The sequence below is a fragment of the Arachis ipaensis genome, chromosome B09 (genome assembly GCF_000816755.2).
Source record: "Arachis ipaensis cultivar K30076 chromosome B09, Araip1.1, whole genome shotgun sequence".
Classification (NCBI taxonomy): Eukaryota; Viridiplantae; Streptophyta; class Magnoliopsida; order Fabales; family Fabaceae; genus Arachis; species Arachis ipaensis.
In genome coordinates, this window is record NC_029793.2 from 115,487,661 (window position 1) to 115,495,730 (window position 8,070).

An 8,070-nucleotide genomic window follows, 5' to 3' on the forward strand; every position below is an offset into this window, starting at 1 on the left:
TGGTTATGGCAAGGAAGGGATTTCATAATTCATCCCAAGTCAAGGTTTCATTTATGTTTTGAACCACTCTTTAATCACTTTATAGTTTTACTTGTTTATATTATATACATAGTTCTTTTATTCCTTTATTGCTTTATTAATTGCAATTTTGTCTAGTTCTTTTAATTCCTTTACTTGTTTGCTTCCTTATTATTGAAAATGCCCCTTGTTTTCCACAACCAAAAGTGTATGCACTTATCGGCATTAGTTCCTAGGGAGAACGACCTGGGACTTAAAACTCTCGGTTATTTTGTATTGAATTGTGACATCCTTTGGATTAAATTTTGATTGAGAGGATCCATTGCCGGTTTGGATTATACTCACAACGAAATTACTTTATCTAGTTTTCCGAATTGGCAATAAATCCTTCGCACATCAATTACTTTCAGACTGGATCAAAATAGACCCGATGTCCTTTTAGAGATGGGTTCGGATCTAATTAAACCTGACCCGGTACGACCCATGAACACTCCTAGTAGCAATATGTGTGATTTCACGCATATATTTATGTTGGTGATTTTATTGAAGATGATAATTTAGTTAGACTTTATTATAAAAATTATGGTTTTCCTTGGTAACCAACAAGGGATATGATTCATTCTCAACATTAGTGATTTTTCTTATGTTTTTCTTATGTTTTCTTCTTCTTATTTCCATAGGTTTCATTACTTAATCTTCCTTTATTCTCATTACTTTTAAATATTATTTGCTACTGAGTGTTATCAAAGTATTTAAAAAAAATACAGGATTAAAGAGATAAAAATCAAGTGGCAAAGAGAGGTTGATCAAGGGACAAGTAAAGCACATAAGAATTCAAGCCATGCAAGAGAGTAGAGGTATAGGCGTGCCATGCCCTGGGAGAAGAAGCAGAGGCATTACACGCCTAAAGCAAGGCGTGTCATGCCCTATGAAGCACCAAGCCAGACATGCCACATGAGGAAAAAGAAGCGTGCCACGCCCTATGGAGAATACTAGGTCCAGCGGGCAACGATCAAGGAGGCGTGCCACATCCATTGAAAAAGAAAACCTAGCATCCAACGTGCAAGGGGAGGCGTGCCACGCTTGAAGAGAAAATCAAGCCCTGGGAGCACTATGTGTTACACGCCTAGAGAAGGGCGTGCCACGCCCTAGGCCTAAGACAAAGAGGACATGCCACGCTACTGGTGAGTATGCCACAGCAAGCCCAAAACACTAGATCCAGTTACACGCCAGTCAACTTACTTGTCATGCTAGTTATGATTTCTCCAAAGCCCAACCTCAAGGAATTGGTTTCCATTTGAAGATTGAAGAAGATTTTGTTTTGATTAGACTTGAATTCAATTTAATTCTATTTTGATTCTGTTATTTGAATCAGGAGCTATCTTAATTATTTTGATTAAGATAGGATGTAGCTTTTGAATTTGAATTAGAGAAAACCTAGGTATAAATAAGTGAATCACATTCACAGCCAACACCTAGTTCCTTCGTCTCAGTTTCATTGTTGATTTTGCACCCACCATGACCAACTAATTCCTTCGTCAAAGGGTTAGGAGCTTTGTTTAGGTTTCCATGAAATATTAATCTAAGTTTTTTTCTATTTTTAAAGTATTGCATTGATCCGTTTTACGATTGAGTGTTTCGTTTTTCATCCCTGAAGGATTAATAGTGTCGACAGCCATACTAATCCCGTTTTGAATTTGTTTATTGCTTTGAAAGAACTAATATCCGAATTATGCTTGAAAACTCTTTCACGTGATTTTTTGAATCGACTAGACAAAGTGATTTTTAAAGTGTGCGACACCATACATGATTTGTCAATTATCCTAGTTTTGAATACGTAACATACAATTTGGATTAGGACAATTTTTTAAAATTGTGTTTTCTCATGAGATTCAATCGAACGGGACTAGCTTGGATATGTGACATATAATCCGACCTAAGGACTACTTTTGAATCTTATGAGGAACTGAATCAGATTTTGCACTTAACCTCTTCGATTAATCGATTGACCAAGACATTGACGGTTGGTTAATTGAAAAGAAACCGAGGAGTCAAGACATTAGAAATTGATTAATTAAGATTCGTTGTGAAAGATCTTTGCTTGTTTTAGAATAGGAAAACAAAGTTTGATTTTTCTAAGGATTTAAACATCTCCGAACACCCTTGACTTCTCCATCATATATTCTCTTTCAATCAATTAACACGTTCACTGCCTTCAAGCAATTCAACATTCAAGTTTTTCAAGTTTCGAGCAAGTTTCAACCTTTCAAATCCAGCTTTTATTGATCCAATTAGCTATTTAACTTGATATTTGCGTGCTCAGTTCTTTAATCCTCATAGGAACGACATCCACTCACCGTGGTATTAATTAAACGATCTAGTGCACTTGCCAGTATCCGTGATCTTTACTTTTCGGTCATTAGGATGTAGTCAATTAGCTAATTTTTTTTCTTTAGATGGAACATAAATTCAAATTATTATGAACATTCAAAATCTAGAAAAAAAAGTTTTTAAAGCATTTTAAAAATTCTAATTTCATTTTAAAATCATTATAAAAATTTCTAATAAAAAATCTGAAATGTAACAAAAAGAAATATCTAAAACTTAACAGAAAAGAGATATCCAAAATTATTTTAAAAATTCCAAAACCTACAAAACGGAACATCCAAAAAATATTAGAAAAAAGAACATCCAAAAATTAAGCAAGAAACATCTAAACCTATTAAAAAACATCCAAAATATAAAAAAAGAAATATCATCCAAAAATAATAAAAAGAAACATCTAAAACCACAACTTGGGGAGGGAGAGAGGCGCAGCGCGCGGATATGGGAGGGAGAAAAAGATAAAAGTTTGTGTATGTTTTTTTACTGTGAATTAAAATTGGGGTGGGGGTGTGAGTGAAATTAAATTGATTCTTTAGATACTTATGTTTTTTTTCCTTATTGATTTTTTTTTAATTTTTGGCTGCACCTAGCTACATTCCTAGTTAATTCCTATACTTTCTCTAAAAACTATTTGGTAATGTAACTAATTATCTGTATTAAAAATAGATGTCTTTATGGTTTTTACGAGTTGAATTAAAATATTTAAATAAATATTTATTTTAAATAAAAATTAATTCCTATAAAATATATTGTGGTTGCAGTTAGTACATATCATATGGTGAGAGTCCCTCCAAATTTAATCAAACACTCTACCATTCTCCATCCAAGGACAAAGAACCCATTACACTGGGTTAAGTAAGAAGTACTCTCAAGTCGCCAATTTCACAGCTTCTTCTGTTGATTCTTCAGCGAAATGCAGCAGCAAGGTAAAGCTAAGATCTCTTCAACATTCTTTTCGGCTTCATATGTATATATATAAATCGAAAATGTGGCTATAAAATGTAATGCAAGCAACGGACACTGCTTTTCAGATGGTTCTGTTGGTAAGATAATTAGGCTCACACATATTCTAGCGGCCTCCTTTGCCGGGTTAATCGCCGCAGCCACCGCCTCCCGCTACAAGAAGCAGAGTTCCGCCGTGACGGGTGACCAGAATATCATTCCCATCCTAGACAAAACAGAATCTGGCCGTGTTGGAAGGTTTGAGAGATTCTCCCACTATGTTGGTAAGTGTTTCATAATTAATTAAGGTTTTGAACTAAGCAAGTTTAATGAAAAGCATTTAATTAATTGACTTAAAAATTGTACGGACATATTATTTTAGGTTAACTACCAAAATTGTCTATGATTTTCACAAAAATATTTCGACAAAAATATTTTTAAAATATTTTAAAACACAATAAAAATATCAAATATTTTAAATATTGTCAAAAAACACTTTAGAAATTAAATTTTGATGTAACTTTTTTTTGCAAGTATGGTTACAGAAATATAATTTTTTTATCTTTAAAATTTGGTATTTTTGGCTAAATAATTTTTTTTATGATTTATTTTTGTTAATAGACAAGAAAAAATGAAAAATAAATTCTAGAAGTCAAATTTTTATTTAGGTTTTTTAATGGTTTAATTATTCTATTGATATCTATAGTTTCACCAAATTTTTAATTAAGTCCATATACTTTTTTTTCTTTTCAATTGGGTCTTTACACTACTTTTAATTTTGTAATTATGTCATTTTCATGTTAAAAATGTTAAAATTAACATAATATTTTTACCAAAATACATGCGGTCAAATATTTAATTAAGTTTTTAATTATAAATACCTTCAATTTGCAATGAAATATTCAATTAATTCTAATATTTTTTACACTATGAATGACTTAATTACAAAATTAAAGCAGTGTAGAGATCCAATTAAAAGAAAAAAAAAATAAAAACCTAATTAAAAATTTGGTAAAACTATAGGGACCAACAGAATAATTAAACCTTTTTTAATATACTTTTTAAATAGTTATCGAAAGTCGAAACATTCTATAAATTTTTAAATGCATAAGTTGTTTGTGAAATACATAAACCCCTTGCCACTTATAAAAGAAATAGTTTTTTTTTTTTTTTTGTTATTTTTGTCACGTTTATAATATTTTAAAAAATATTTTTGTCATTACTAACAGGGGAGAGTATTTTTGTCCGCATATTAAAAAAATTGGAGACAATTTTGGTGGTTTACCCTATTATTTTACTTAAAACATTTTATTTTGTTGGACAACATTTGCAAATTGTAGCTAGGCAAATGGGGTTTGAAGATGCGAGTGAAGTTGGAGAGTTATGCAAAATGGCTGAAGAGTATTTGAGAAAATCCAAAGGGTGTGAGGAAAGCATATATGAGTATCTTGCTAATGATGGGGATAATAATGGTTCTGATTTAATGTATGTGAAGTTGATTGAAGAATTTGAGAGATGCATACTCAGTTATTTCTCATTTCACTGGAACCATGCTTCTTTTCTCATTAGCCAGGTATATGTTTATCCATTTCTGTCTCTGTAAACCAATTCATGTTTTTTCTATCATCAATATTTTATTTTGTACAACTGTACCTGTTGCCAACTTGCACTGGAGGTCCTCATGATCATATACAAGATTGATTAATGTATAAACTTACATATATTTACTGAAATATTTAACATTTTCAATATATATACACTTCTTTCCCTGTAGCCGTATATAAAATTTTTTTTAATAGATTGATTATTTCGCTTCTGTTCGTTGAATTGAATTATAGGTATTGAGTAGTGAGTCTGAGCAGAGAACAAAGCTCAAGAACATCCTATTGGCCGCTACAAGGTAAAGTTTTCTTTCTCATATAATCATCCCCATTTTTGTTATATTCGATTTACAATTGATATAAATTTATTTTTATTGAAGTTATCGGCATTTGTTTATATATTTTAAAGAAAAGATAACATGTGTACATCAGGAAACAAAGGTTTGCGAAAGTAACAAAGAATCTGAAGGTGACAAGAGTGATCTCTACTTTGGTGGATGAAATTAAAGCAATAAAGGGTGCTTCGGAGTCTATGGATATCATGGTCCCCATGGCCCACAGTGAGAGGAGTCCAGTGCTTCTTCTTATGGCTGGTGGCATGGGTGCTGGCAAGAGCACTGTCCTTAAAGACATTCTTAAAGAGTAATATACTAATCTTCATTATCATTTAAGAGAGGCAAAAAGCTAATATTCTTTTTCTCTATTGAAAAGGATAATATTCTTAAAGATTTAATATTCAGCCAATATTTTATCCTTCCCGTTGACTCATCAACAAAAGAAACTTTAATTTTATCCTAATTCATACATTATTATTCATCTATTTTTTAATTAATTAGTGAATCTATCTAACTATATAGAATTGTGAAGTGTACTGGCATATTTAGTGAATTCAGCTAAGTTTTTATATGAATCTTTGGCAGATCATTTTGGTCTAAAGCAGCTACAAATGCTGTGGTTGTTGAGGCAGATGCTTTTAAGGAGAGTGATGTTATTTATAGAAACCTTAACTCAAGGGGTCACCATGATGACATGCTGCAAACTGCTGAACTGGTATTGATTCTTTCTAAACACTTGGATATCTGATGGATAAGTTACATTATAAACTAGCTTTTAACAAATGATAACATTGAACTATCAACATCTAATACAGGTACACTAATGCTAGTTTGGATTAGTTTTTTTAGCTAAAAAAAATCTTTTTTTTAAATAAGGTATTTTTATTCAATTTAAAACCTATTTGAATATGTCTTTTAAAAAAAGTATTTTTATTAAAATTTTCTAAATGATAGTTTTGTCCAGCCAACCCAATATTTAATATATATTGAATTATCAGTACTCAAATCTTTCAAAGTAAAAAACGATAGTTTACTACTTTCAAATCTTAAAAGACTGTTTTGTCCTTTTGTATCTTTGATAAAATTACTACAAGATTATTAGTCATACATTTTAAACCATTACAAACCAGCTTTTAACTAATGAAAGCATTGAACTCTGAAAATCTGAAACAGGTGCACCAATCGTCGACTGATGCAGCATCATCTCTGCTGGTGACAGCTCTAAATGAAGGGAGAGATGTGATCATGGATGGAACTTTATCATGGGAGTCTTTTGTGGAGCAAACTATTTCCATGGCTTCACAAATGCAGGTACCGAATGGGAGTCGGCTATAAAGTAGCTGAAGACGGAACTATTACCGAAAACTACTGGGAGCGAGTGAATGAGGCAGAAGAAGAACAACCAGAAGAGAACAATGGAGAACCCCGCGATCGAAAGCCTTACAGAATAGAGTTAGTTGGTGTAATTTGTGATGGCTATCTTGCTGTTGTTAGAGGCATTAGGTAGGTATATATATTTTCTTGTGTGAGTGAAGAATTCTGCTAAATTATTACTATTTTCTAGTTTGCATCATAATTTAACATTTCTTACTGGAATTTTGACAGAAGAGCTATTATTAATGGGAGAGCAGTGAGGGTGAATTCACAGTTGAAATCTCACAAAAGGTTTGCTAATGCATTTCCAAGATACTGCAAACTTGTTGATAATGCTAGGCTCTATTGCACAAATGCTGTTGATGGTCCACCAAAGGTTAAATTAAATTCATATGAACAATATTCTACTCAACCTTGTCATTCAAAAAGATTGACATTACACTATGATACATTAAGAAAATAAAATGGTAACTATGTTCTCTTGTAATACAACACAGCTCATAGCGTGGAAGGATGGTGATCATAACCTGTTAGTAGATCCTGAAGATATCAAATGCTTGGAAATGATAGGAGGTTTGAATGTGGAAGCTGATTCCATCTATGAACTTTACAAGGAACCAAGCCTTATAATGGAACCTGGTTCTGTTTGGAAGGAAACTGTTCTATCATCTTCAAGGACAAGTGATCATAAACTGTTAAGGGAAACACTTCTGAAAATAGGAAAATCCAACAAGAAGTAGTAACCAACTAACCATTATTTGTAACATTAACCGTTGCAGCCAGCCAAATCGATCAAGATGCTTTTTTTTTTTTCTGCATTTATAATGCAATATGGAGTCCACAATGTGAACTTTTTCTTGCTTATAAGACTTGTTAAAGGTGTGTTTAGAAGCAAACCTTTTTGGCTTTGAATTGGATTTAGAAATCAAATTTTATGTTCAGATTGAAAATTAACAAGAATTAAATTGATTTGAAGGTAAGATTTTACATTTTTATCATTTATTCTTCAATTATATTACACAATCCTCTACCATTATCGAAGTGTCATCTGCTACTCGGGGACGGCCAGCAATTGCCTGGACTCCCTCTCAAATCACTTTTCTTTACACTAATGGCTAAAGAGTAAATTCACTCTTTACACTTTTAAAATAACAAATCATTTTAATTCTGGTGAAATCTTTGAGATGATTTAAAATTAGTTAAAAACTATATCAATAGATTTACAAATCAAATCAATTCATACTTTTTTATCAATTCCAAATAAAGAATTGATTTACAAATCAAATTAATTCCAATTCCAAAGAATTCCAAACACTCCCTACAAGAACGTACTTATTATCTCTAATGTTTTTTGGTGGGGTGGGGGTTTTAAAACAATAAGCACTAACAATAACATCATCAAAACCTTAAGCTTC

General features: G+C 31.8%; 1 pseudogene; it reads left to right on the plus strand.

The window, feature by feature from the left end:
* On the plus strand, positions 3,193-7,630 carry LOC107619518 (annotated as a pseudogene).